The sequence below is a fragment of the Hermetia illucens genome, chromosome 4 (genome assembly GCF_905115235.1).
Source record: "Hermetia illucens chromosome 4, iHerIll2.2.curated.20191125, whole genome shotgun sequence".
Lineage (NCBI taxonomy): Eukaryota > Metazoa > Arthropoda > Insecta > Diptera > Stratiomyidae > Hermetia > Hermetia illucens.
In genome coordinates, this window is record NC_051852.1 from 86,884,009 (window position 1) to 86,897,827 (window position 13,819).

Consider the following 13,819-nt stretch of genomic DNA (forward strand, 5'->3'; position numbering starts at 1 on the left):
GTTGCCAAATCCCGTACGTTGTAACATTTGGCCAGCTTCAACAATTTGTGTTACATATGCCGTCATCGAAGAGCAATTTTCCATTCTAATAGATATTAAATTCCTCAGAAGACTAATTTTTCTTGTAAATCCCGAGTCATCGAATAACATCATCAATTTATTCCACAATTCTTTCGATGTTGCGACGTTCTTTATGTGTACATAAAGAGCCGGGTCAATTGTTAGAACCTTCGCTTTTGTTTTTGAATCGTCTGCTGTTGCTGGAGTAACATTGTGTTCAGGTTTGATACATCCAACTATTCCCTCTAATACAAGGAAATTTTCTGCTGCGAAACACCATTCGCTGTAATTTTCGCGCCCCTTCAATTTAGGTACACTCATAAGATAGTTCGAACTGGACGTCATTATTTTAGATGCCACACGATAACACAAGAAAAAAAAATTGTTCAATCATGTATTTTACAGCGAATTATAATTATACTGTCGCGAGAACTTTCTGTGAGCCAGGAGCGGTCTGGGCCCATAACCGATAATTAAAACAACGTGTCTCAGTGAAGACGAAGAAAACACTGTAAAATGTATTTTCATAGGCAAAGGTGTAAAGAACACAGACAACTTCAGTTCACATATTTTATACAAGATGGCACTAGTAGTAGATACACAACTAAATTTTGCTACTACAATAAGTATAAACCAAAATTGGTGGCAGTTCGGTACCAACTACCAGGATATTTAGGTTAGCTCTGCAAACGCGACTACCTTCGAAACAGATTCTGGTATAGGTTATACCTCTTCATAACATATCGGCGTTATTTTTATGGGGCCGGGACTAGTCCCATCCTCCGATTTCCTGGGAGAAAACCTCAGCTAGTTTTCCTTCACAAAGCTCAGTTGTCGGTGAAAATTAATATTTACGTGATCTGGCCAGTCTCTTCCAGTATTAACCACAGAGAATAGCTTGTCTTTAAAGCTTTTGCGTCAATGGTACAGAGACATTGTCCACCATTAGATAGGTTCTCTTTTACCCCCAAGTAAATTTGAAATAGCTCCAGGAAGTGTATAAGCAATTACTTTGTAATATTAGTAGTGAAATTTTCATGAAACTTGGAAAACACTATATTAGACATCAATACACTCATAATAAGCTGCGCGGACGCCAGCTAATTATTGACTAGCTAAGGTCTAACGGTTACATCTTATTTCAACTGCTATGACCTTTTGTTTTAAAAGAGCAAGAAAATAGTAACAAAAGGCTTTAGAATGCAGGAGATACAACTGTGAAGTCATTGGCGCGACAATCCAAAAGTACCAGGGCCTTAAAGCGTGCTAGAGCCACGACGGTACACTATAGGAGGCATTGTGCTCGCCCGTTGTTATTACCTTGATTTGACTGAGGTACTCATTCAAAGCTGAGTCGACTAGTATCCAACATTCAGTCATGGTATAAATCCGTGAGATTTGAACCGTGAAATTCTGCTACGACAACTTAGCGCTCTAACCATTAAGTCACACGGACACTTTCAAGTTTCAACATTGGTAACTTATTTTTCGGTAAGTTATGAATTTCAAATTCTATTCTCTCTAAAAAATGTCAGGCGATGACGGCTTTACATGACTACGAATTGATATATTAAGCGCAAATCCGCCTTATTAATCAGACCTTGGCCAGAGCTGAAAATATTTTTTTGAGAATTGTGGGGTCCTAAGTCCTAAGTCAGCATCAACTTAATGCCGGACCAAATGGGGAGCAACTTACTCCCTCTATTCTCTCTAATTTATCATTTTAAACAAAATTAATTAAATGACATTAAACTAAAATCGCTTCAGGTAAGTAAAAAGTTCTTAAACCCAACCCACCCTTTTTTCCTTTGCAAACTTTTGCAGATATCATAAACTGTGTAGTCTTTTGTCAGTCAACATCCAATCTTTAATTTAAAATGCTGATCAAAGTATGGCACCTGCAACTGAAGTAACTAAATTCACGTCGCGTACCTGAAAGACAATTTGGCTTTTATTGGCGTACTCACTTTTATAAATTCAATCTCCAAATTTCGCTCCCGACTGGTGTTTTTCTCCTTTGACCTTGGTGAGCGTCACTTGTGATGAAAGTATAGCACCCAACATTGGAGATTTTATGTTTTTCTTCGCATCGTGTCTAGTCTTGTTTTCCTCCCCTCGAACATTTCCTAGCCGTCTAATTTTATATCAGACGCAAATCTTTGCATACAAAGGAGACGCCATATCAGATACATTTAATTCACTTCACAACGCACAGTAGGAAAACTTAAGAATGTTTCTTTGAAAAAGAAGGCGGGAGAAACGAAGACATGCCTGAGGTACCGAAAAGGATCTCTCTTAAATTTTCTGCTGTAACACAATGTGTACTTAGAAACAGACAATAGCATAATAGATATTCGCATCACGTAATCAGAAAGGTTTTTCGTATTGTTCTACCGTTTTTCTACATTCGTTCAGGATGAGAAATGTGTGGACTATCTACATACATAAGTACGTATGGGTATGGATGCCAAAGTTTGTTTTATTAGTGAACATTTACACAATTCTAACTCAGATAAATTTATCTAACCCGATAGGAGGAGAGGATATCCCAGATATCGCAAAGGCCAAACATGCATATCAATTTGTTCCAGGAAATCTAATAGAACATAACGAGAAAGTTTTGTAGCATTTAGACAAACAATTGGACAGGTTCTTGGTATTTGTAATTAATTTCTTTGTGGAGTTTTTTAAAAGATAAATGTTGGGAGTTTCCACTAATCAGAGCCATGGATTAGCCCGCTTCTAGTCTGCAAGTTCTCACCCCCTCAGGGTCGTTAGCGACTTTTAACGCTTACGATACGGGGTGTAACGTCCCCGAGGTACCCGAGTAAGTAGTTCTGCCCCCTAGCTGGCAGCATACCTGCGTCCTAGGTAGTAGCCTCGAGAAAGCTTCTCGGTGAAGAGCGAACCGCAAATGACCGGTACATGTCGGGACACACTGGGAGTCTCCGGAGCCGTCGACAACTCTCTGTCGGCGTCGTCGGGGTGATGTGAGCGTAGCTCTGCCAAGGTAGTAGTTGCGACGTGTATCAGGAGCCAGCCCCTTCCGGAACTTGGTCGGGAAGTGTGCATTGAACCGGTGTTAGTAGACCGCGTTGCCCCGAGCGAGCACTGGTCCGTCCGTGAATTCCGGGATCAGGTAAGCGTAGGTCAGGCCTCGGGGAACTGGGGTAGGGGCTGTGCCCCCGAGGGTATACCCGTTCTTGACTATTGCGGCCTGCTCCCTTGCACACGACGCGCTGGTTACTTTTTCATGGAGAATATTCAGAAACTTATAAAAAAAAACGACGAAACAACAGACAAGGAGGAAGAGCTGAGTGCGTTTGGGCGGAGCACAAAAATGTGTCGTTCACCGCAGCGTCCAGCGAAGGACGCAACAAGGGCTGACATACCCGATGAGACACCGGCGCGCCCAAATAAAGAGGAAACCTCATCAAGTGGCGCGACTGACCGTGCGGAGATGGCAATTCCATTACCTTGCAGTGCCCCTGTTTTGGAAGTAAGCTCAGTGAGAAACGCTAGTCCTGAGCAGATGGAGAGCTAGAGCCGAAGAGGAAAGGCTCATCAGAAAGTGCGCAGCAGTGGTGAAACGTATGCGGTCGGCAACGTTCCTTCAGAGGAACGTCAGCAAAGGCGTCAAAAACGGGCTGATGGAACTGGAGGAACTACTGGACCGCATTTCCTTTTATAGACGAACGTGGAGAGCAGCGAAAGAAGATTGTAGAGCAGAAACAGTTGCACTCCCCGCTGAGAATGCTGCTTGCGTCAAACGGACCGCAGATAGCCCTCTGCAAAGTGAACAGGGGAAAAAGCGGAAAGAGGACGTGCCTGAAGCAGACTTTATCGAAGTAGTCTCCATGGCCCAAAAAAAGAAGGCGAAAAAGGATAAAAAGAAACAACGGACTCCGTCCCCAGAGACACGTCTGGTCAAAAACAAGGAGGCTGCCAACCAAAAGCCAGTAGCGGAAAAAACGAGGAAACGAAGAAAGACTAGACCGTCGGCTCTGCTCATTAAGCCGACTGAATGCAAGACATTTGCGGAAGTCCTTAGTGAAATCCGCTACAGGATGAAACCCGAGGAGAATGAAGGAGAGGTGTCTTCGATACGGAAAACGAGGAGTGGTGGAGTTCTCGTCGAACTGAGCCCAAAGATGACCAACAAGAGCACGTTCTGCGAAGCGGTCAAGGGGCTATTGGGGGAGAAGGCTCTTGTTTCCAGCCTAGAACCCATGTGTTCTCTAGAAATACGGGATCTTGACTGCCTTACAGAAAAGGTCGAAGTAGAGGAGGCGCTAAAGTGTGAATGTCCAGAGGTAACCAATGCCCGGGTAGGTACTACCTCTGTAAATGCTCGAGGCCAAAAATTTCTCGTGGTGGATGTCCCCAAGCAATATGCGAGGAAACTCCTTAACAGCGGGAGAATCAAAATCGGATGGGTAGTATGCAGGGTACGAATGTGGATAGTCCCCACAGGGAGATGCGGCCAAGTGGGTCACCAAGCGAAGACTTGCAAGGAAAGCGAGAGTTGTGTTCTTTGCAGCGATCGTGGCGCGTCTGGTGAAAGCGTCGCACACACTGCGGGCTCGGGACGGAATTGGAGTGGGCTAGGGTGCGAACGCCATGATCCGCATTTTGCAAATTAACATGCACCGGAGTGCAACCGCTCACCAGCTGCTGGCACAGTTCGCTGCGGAAGTAAATGCTGATCTAGTGCTGATTAGCGAGCAATACCGAAACAAGGACCCGTCCTCATGGTATCTCGACTTATCGGGCACCGTTGCCATCTGCGTTGGGGACAATGTTCGACTTCGTGTTCTTGCCGAAGGCCGGGGAGACGGATTTGTCTGGATCCGGTGTCTAGGGATAACATTTTTTAGCGTTTACCTGACGCCAAATGAGTCGATTCCGGACTTTCAGCGCCGGCTTGATGCTCTGGAGGACGCTGTTTCGAGGACGGAGGGACGAATCCTGGTTGGCGGTGATTTTAATGCCAGGGCTCTTGAATGGGGCATGCCTCAGTCAGACTCCAGAGGGAAACGGATTCTGGAAATGGCGGCGAGAACCGGGCTCGTAGTTTTAAACACCGGATCCATGCGAACGTTTCGGCGCCGAGGTTGTGAAGGAAGCATTCCTGACATCACTTTTGTGTCGGAATCTCTGGCATCATCGGTGGACGGGTGGCGAGTCCTAGAAGACTTCTCGGCAAGTGATCGTCAGTACATTGCGTTCGAAGTGTTTGACGCTACTTGCCGGCGAGCACCAACACGACGTTCCCCCTGCGTGTGGAATGTCGCGAGGGTGAACATCGGACAGTTCGTCGAAGCTCTTGGAGTAGGTAGGGCCGCGATGGGGGCACCCCGGGGGGTGGTGGTGTCGCAGCTGACACCGTCGTAAATTCAGTGATGAATCTGATAACGACGGCGTGTGAGGTTTCCATGCCCCGGAGAGGCCCCAGGCGCGACAAGCCTTCTATGTACTTGTGGACGGCAGAAATTGCCGACCTACGGAAGGAGTGTCATAAGCTCCGCCGTTTGGCACAACGTTTGTACGCCAACGAGGAGGCATGTGCCATGAAGGCACAATATAGATCAGCAAAAAGCAAAGCTCGCGGCTGGCAAAATCTTGTTAATAAGGTGAATGATGACCCGTGGGGACTTGGCTATAAGCTTGTCACTCGGAAAATCGGGGCTCTGCGGAAGTCCTACATATTGAGCACCCACCAGATGGACCGCATTGTTCGGGCATTGTTCCCCAGACACCCTGTACGGGTTGATGTAAATAGCTCGGAAAGCGTCGTGGACTGCCCCCTTTTCACAATGGGAGAACTCGAAGAAGCGGTTCTCACTATGAAAAACAGGAAGTCGCCAGGTGGCCAACTGGTGTTCCGCCAACGGCCAGAATTGCTGCTTGAAGTGTTCAACGCGTGCTTGAAGGAGGGCATTTTTCCCTGTCGCTGGAAAGTGGCCAGACTCGCGTTGACCAGTAAGGGTAAAGGAGACCCGGAGCTCCCGTCTGCATACCGAACGCTGTGTATGCTTGACACGGCCGGAAAAGTGCTCGAGAAGCTCATCAGGGGTAGACTCGCTGAAGCGACCCGTGCTGCCGGGGACTTATCCGCAAAGCGGTTCTGGTTTAGAATAGGGAAATCTACAGTGGAGGTTATGGAGGTTATGGAGGTCGTAGATGCGTTTAATCGAGCCGGGGCACACAACCGCTGATCTCGACGGATAGTGCTCCTCATAACGCTTGATGTCAGAAATGCCTTCAATTCCGTAAGATGAACAGATATACTAGGCACACTAGCGAACTTCTTTCACGTGCCAAGCTATCTCTTGCAGATATTGAGGGATTATCTGAAAGACCGCTCCCTGCTCTATGAGATGCTCGAGGGCCAGAGGAGGATGAAAATCACGTCGGGAGTAGCACAAGGATCCATCCTAGAGCCGGACCTCTGGAACGCTTCCTACGATAGTCTGTTGAGACTTGATATGCCCGAAGAGTCGCGCCTGGTCTGGTAATGCAGACGACGTTGCGGCACTTGTTGCCGGACGCACTGTTGAACAGGCGCAAAGCAGACATGGCATATTGATGCGACGGGTAAGTGGATGGATGACTACTCACCGTTTCAACCTTGTGCTGGAAAAAATTGAAGTAGTCATCCTGACCAGAAGGAGAATCCTGACCTTGCGCCCCATATCGATCGGCGAGTTGACTATCGAGGCAAAACCAGCGATTAAATACCTTGGTTTAATGCTCGACTCGAAGATGAGCTTCTTCGAGCAAATCAAAGCAGCAGCGGACAGAGCTGCAGCTGGAGTCGCGGCCTTGAGTTGGCTAATGGCGAATATCGGCGGCCCTATATCAACTAGGAGACGTCTCCTCATGGGAGCAACGCAGTCCGTCCTTCTCTATGGTGCGGAGGTATGGGCTGATGCCCTTGACAAGGAGGTGCATCGTAAACGCCTCGCTCAAGTGCAGAGCCGGGGAGCTTTGCGAGTGGCGTCTGCTTATCGCACCGTCTCCGAACCGGCTATGATGGTGATTGTGGGAGTGATCCCCGTTGCCTTCCTTGTCAAGGAGCGCAAAGCTATCTATCGCCGTAAGGGCGAAAACTTAAGAGAAGTGGTTGCCTGTGAAGAACGTCAACGCACCCTTAGCGAGTGGCATTTTTCTTGGCAAAATGAGCCAAGGGGCAAGTGGACTGCACGGCTCATCGACAAATTAGACCCATGGTTGAACAAAAAGCACGGTGAGATTGATTACTTCCTTACCCAACTTGTAAGTGGGCATGGAGGTTTTCAGTCTTACCTGCACAGGGTTGGGAAGGCGCGATCTCTTGATTGTGTGTTCTGCAATAGAGTGGCGGATGTCGCTGAACACACCTTTTTCTCTTGCGAGAGGTGGGACGGCCTACGCCACCAGCTTTATGCAAAAACAGGGGGGCTCTCTCCAGACAACATTGTCAGAGAGATGTTGAAGAGCGGTGGCAGCTGGAATCGTATTGCGCGTTATGTTCGGGCTCTTCTTACTACGAAGAAGATTGAACTCGACCGGCAGAGGGATCGGACGGTAAGGGGTTCCCTGAACTAACAACAACTCCCTTCCTCCCCTCCCCTCCCCTCCCGTTGGTGAAAGGAATTCCCTGACTTGAAGGCTCCCAAAGCCGGGAGAGCGGGAGGGCTAGCCCGAAGTAATGTGTCAAACGGTTCCAGGCTAGTTCTCTGATGACAGGGAAGTGTTTAGTTGATAGTCCGCCAGCGTGCTATTGCGGGAGTCCAACACTCTGTGCGTAGACGCAATCACCTACCCTACTTCCAAAAAAAAAAAAATCAGAGCCATGGATTAGCCCACTTCTAGTGTGCATGTTCTCACCTCTCTAAATAATGAATTAGAAAGTGAGTGGGTACATACATATATACGAGTATACACTGTTTCATTAATACAAAAATCATCATTTTTAGCAATTATCCAGAAATTTTGTTCAAGCTTAAATACTTACTCAAATCTAACCGAATAGAGAAGCCACCCACCAGTTAATGGAGAAATATAGAATATAAACAGAACGATTTGAAAATGGAGCTTCGAACCAAGGAAATCAGATAAAAGATAAGTAACTTGAGGTGCATGGGTAACTAAAAAACGCCGACGGTAGTAAGAAGGGCTTTTATACAATATGCTGCTATGCAAAGTGTTCGTGTGGGTAACTGACATTGAGTACATTCTTGCAGTTTTAGTACTTTCACTTTATTGCCTGGAGTGAAAGGCACTTTTTACACTTTGCAATTTATTTAACTTTTATATTTTGTTTATTCATTAAATAATAAAGAGTATAATAAATATAATGTTAATAGTTATACAGTAATTTGTTTTATTAACTTCGTTTTTCTGTTTTACGTTGTGGACGACGTTCGCACTCTCCGATGTGCCCCCAGCTGAACCGCGCAGGTTCAGCAGAGTAAATCGACCATGTGATCCCGCCAATGGGGTCTCTGCGCGAATCTGACACTTCGCAGGCACTGTTTTGAAGCAATCACGGGCTCGTGGAACGCTCTCAGCCTCGACAAGGAGACCCACTGGCACCCGCTTTGGACGTCGCATTCCGGAGTCGCCTAACCCTGCCCTGATGTCCAGCACAGGGTCGGTGGGAGGTGAAGATTCTCTCCGTCCACTATCTCCGCGGAACTGGTCGTGAACTCCTCTCTTTGGGCTGCATGGAGGCCGAGGAAGAAGAAAGGCAAGGACCGCGACCACGACAGATCGCCAGAATCCAATAGGGTTTCCGTTGCCAACGTTCCAGCGTACCATTAGACTGTAGACAGTATGCAGTAGTCCTATGCCATTTGAAGCCTAGGAGCTTTCCTAACTCCGTGAAAAGAGTAGATTCGAATTGGATTCCTTGGTCCGTGATGATAACGGCTGGAACACCAAAGCGGGAATCCACTCTCGACAGAGGGCCTCGGCACATGATTGTGCCGTAATGTATTGCTTCAGGCCATCACGTAAACCTGTCGATGATTGTCAAGCAATACTTGAGTCCGTGCGAGTCTGGCAAGGGGCTGATGATATCGAAATGGATGGTGTAGAAGGGCTTGATTGACGTAAGGAATACACCTACTTCCCTTCGGACGTGCTTGTTGATCTTGCACTTCTGGCACGCGATGCACTGTCTGGCCCAAGATTTCACGTCCTTGTTCATAAACGTATTTATCAGTGACTGAGCGATTCGTCGACCTGATGTCTGGATTCGCAAGATCATGTATTGCTTTAAATACTTCCCTGCGAAAATCGGCTAGAATGAATGACCTGGGTCCTTTATCTGAGGTCTCGCAGAGTAAATAATAGTTTGAGCCCAAGATAGGAACCTTCTTGAATTTGTATTAGGAGTTTGCCTTCAGGCTCTAAAGCTCAGCGTCGTCATTTTGTACCTCTGTGATTGCCGTATAATCGACCGCGGCGAGGACTGAAACTTCGGAAATTCGAGACAAAGCGTCTGCAACAACATTGTTTTTTCCAAACACGTGCTGGTTATTAGAAGTGCCGAAGTTGGCGAAGGAACACTTTGTCGGGCTTTTGTGTAAACGTGAAAGTAATGGGCTTGTGGTCCGCGAACACTGTGAACTCCCTGTCATCAAGGGAAAAACGGAAGTATTTTATGGTGAGGTATGCGGCGAGTGGTTCACGATCGATTGAAAAGAAAGCCAGATTTGATTCACCCCCGCGACGCCTACCGCTGTATCTGAGGTATTGACGAACACAGCTAAGGGTGCATCTGGCTGAGGAAATGCCAGCTGTATTGCATCAACAAGCTGTTGTTTGACCGACTCAAACGCATGGACGGTCTCACCATACCACGCAACCTCGCGGGAGGCTTTATAGGCGTTCAGAATCGCTTGGTGATGAGCGCCTTGGGCAAGAAATGACGATAAAAGTTTAACATGCCCAAAAACCTTCGCAGATCGTTTACCGTGGTTGGAAAGGGAAAGCTTTTTATCGCCTTAACCTTTTCAAGTTGGATAAGTGGCCGAAAAATTTTACTTGCCGCTGGTGGAATCTGCATTTCTCAACATTTTGAACAAGTGCGGCCTCCAGGAAACGTTGAAAAAAGCACTCGAGGTATTCCAAGTGCATAGATTCTGAAGAAGAAGCAGCCAAAACATTATCCACGCAGACGAAATAGACGGTTGAAGGTAAAATGTGATATTCGATTGGGGAGTTGGCGGCACCTCCGAAATTGTCGGTAGCCCTGGTCACCTTTCGCACCGCTAAGGTCCTTGAAATTAGCAGCCGTTTTTACGTCGACAGCGTAAACAAGTCTGTCATGAATAGCAAAATAACCAAATGGAGGGAACTCCTAGAGGTACTCGAGGCACTGAGGTTTGGTTGGGGCGCGGATGACGGTGACAGTTGATTGATGGTTGGTTGTGAAATAATCGATGGTGCTTGGGCGGTACCAAAAAAGGAACTTTCTGCAGCAAAGTATTATGCTGTACTTATTTGCTCTGAATGAATTGCCGGTCGTCTGACTTTCTTTGTTCGAGTTTTGGATCTGTTAATGTTTCCCCTCGCTAGACGTGCAATTGACCTTCTCCTTGATTTGGAAGAATTTGTATGCGATATGGCCGATGTGACGTTTGAGATCGATTCAGCTGAGCGCCTCGAGGTTGACGTGCTCTGGTACTTCTCCGTTCATAAACGAACTATGGGAGTCCGTCGCTACTATCGGCAATGAAACGATGAAAGAATTCAATGAAACCTTTCATGGCATGCATGGCTCGATGCACAGGCAAAACCACACACTCGGAAATTGTGGTGAATTTTCTAGATAAAACACGTTTTCCCCAAATACTGCGCTGCTATCGATTGACCACTAATTGAATTACGCCGGTCTCGAACTGAACTTGTGCCGGTCTACGGATGAACGCCCCCTCACCTTGAATTTTTTTCTTTGAATCTTGGCGAAAGTTTGTTTCTTAATCAGGATCATCAGTTGTTTTTTTAATTAAGAACACGTTTAATTCAACTGGAACATTTTACTTTTGTTATTTCTTATTAATTTATTGACAACTATAAGGCTGAATTTAAAGAATCTTAAGAAGGGAGTTCTGCAGTCCTTGAATTCTAACTTCTCACTAATTCAATTCAATTATTTTTTCGAAACTTTTTTAAAAACGTAGTAAAGAAGTGAAGCAGTCTCGCTCTTTCAAATCGGCCTTGTGGCAGGTTCTGTTTGATTCCAGTGCGGCCGGTATCACTCCGCCGCACTCTCTTTCCAATCTCTGGGAAAGATCTCGGGTCGCTAGGATTTCCGTACGAGTGGAAGTTGCAGATCTATAGAAACTGCAGGAGTAGCGACAAATAGCTCTGCGGGTAGACCTTCGAGCCTAGCGGCTTTACTCATTTTGAGTGCATTGATGGCCGCGATCATCTTCTACTGACAGGAGTACTCTATTGTTGTAGTGGCTAGTCACTATATCCCACAAGAAGTCGAACTTTCTCGGATGTCAAATATTTCCTTTGGGGAACACGAAAAAACATAAAAGTGATAGTTGTTTGAAATTTCACTATTTAAGCAAATTAATAACGAGCATTTGTCAGGTGCTTCACAGCGATCAAGGGGCATCAATTTGCATCTGTACCGATAAAAAACTGTAGTTAGAAGCTGATTAGCTCAAGCGTGTAAAATTTTGTCATTCTCTCTTGGTTTCACTAGCACAAATAATTCTTGAATACATATCAAATTCAAGTTCCTAAAGTGGGTTCACATAAGGCGGAGTCGATAAATTGTTTCGAATTTTTCAGGTGAGAGAGTTTAGAGTCCAAATGTGAATTTGTTCATACTGTGTGCTGGAAAATAGAGTCGAAGTGAAATTGAAATTTTGTATTTGTGTACATAGTGATCAGATCATAGTGTCAAGTCAACAAATTTTGTTATTAAAAAAGAAAGCAAAAGAGTTGCCACCGGGCAAATCAAATAAAATAAAAAAAAAAAAACCAAAAACATCAAACAGGAAAAACACTAAAAAGCGAATTCAAAATACCTACTCATAGGAAACGGTAATTGGACTCTACAAATGAAGTGAAAACAACATCCCCCATAATTCATGGCCTGGATCACATTTCCTCCACGCAGAAGTTTATTGAGGACCTAAAAACCCAAGGCATCTCAAGAGTACTTTCTATTAAGCCTTTAATCTCAACGAAGGTAAAGTAAAGTAGCGATAGTTGAGCCTATAGTTGATCGCTCGCACTGATCAAAGCGATAAGCCGAAATTTAGGCCTATCATCAGTAAACAGAACACAAATCGACCAAACAAACCCCAATTCGTGCCAGGTTTTCGGATAATCACAGCAATTTATGTTGATATTTAATGCGGTGATCAATTTTCTAGCGTCTAAACATGCAAGGTCAGCTCATCTAATTGAATATTAACTCCTTATTTGGTCGGGCTCGCAGGCATGAGTTCAAGCTTCTCCTCGGCGAACACAAACCACAAATAATGCCTTTGAGTGAAACCAAGCTGGACTCCCGTTATGCATCTTTCTTCTCTAACATAAAACTCTTCCGAATCGACAGACATCACTTAAATCAATGAGCTACTGGTTCAGGAAATCAAAGAAATTTGGTGTTTCGAGAGGATGGTTGTAGTTCCCATAATATTATCAGCTACAGACGCTGTTTCCAAATCCCTAACGGCGTGCCTTGATGTCCTGGGACCCACACACAGTCTGGTTCAAACCATAGAGAAATACACCATTCTGCATACCTTCGATGTCGCGGGGAATTCCTGACGGATTCTCCCATTAGCCTGCCATCAGCCACCATCACCAGAGCCAACTTACCTTTTAAGTAGCTAGGATCCTCCACGTTTAAATGTTAGTATTAGGTAAAACCCGGCATCTGCCGAGATTGTGGCAGCTCGGAAATATAAAAGTAATAATTTGACGCGACTACCTAATTTCATCGGGGCCTTGGGGCAGTCAGCATTACCTCGTCCGTACTTGTTACTTCAATTTGACTCAGGTACACATTTACAGCCGAGTTGAATATAATCCAGCATCCAGTCATGATACAAATCCTTCTGCTAACAACCCAAGTTCTTCAACCACTGAGCTATCAAGATCATTATCCAATACTATAAGCCGAACTGAAATATGTCTCAACTGCAAGGCTGTCATACGGAAGGTTGCGGTTCAAATCTCACTGGTGGCAGTCGAATTTGTATCGTGATTTGATATCGGATACCAATCGACTCAGCTGTGAATGAATACCTGAGTCAAATCAGGGTAATGGCGCAATGCTGACCACATTGCCTCCTACGGGGTACTTTAATCCTGTAGTGTATCGTTACGGTTTTGAATGAAGTGCTCTAACACACTTCAAGGCCCTGATGCAATACAAATTATAGCACCAACGATTAGTATTATTAAACTTGCCGCTGATCCCCAAAAGTGTCAGACGATCGGCTTTCGCCGGAACAGAATGAGGATATCTTCGAAAATGGCATCCAACATCAAGATCTTGTCATTTAGTATTAATTCAGCTCCTATCTCTACCATTAAATAAGTTGTTTATCTAAGTGACTTGTTCAATATCCCGCAAATTAACAAGGCATTAAGCCTAAACCACAATCCTTCCCTTCGCCTATTCCTCTTCAGCCGCTGTATTGCCTGTTATGAAATTATATCAGCTATGTATAATCTAAGATTAAGTTAACTGTTAATGCTTCCGCTAGATTAAGTGTGTTTAAATGTAATGTCC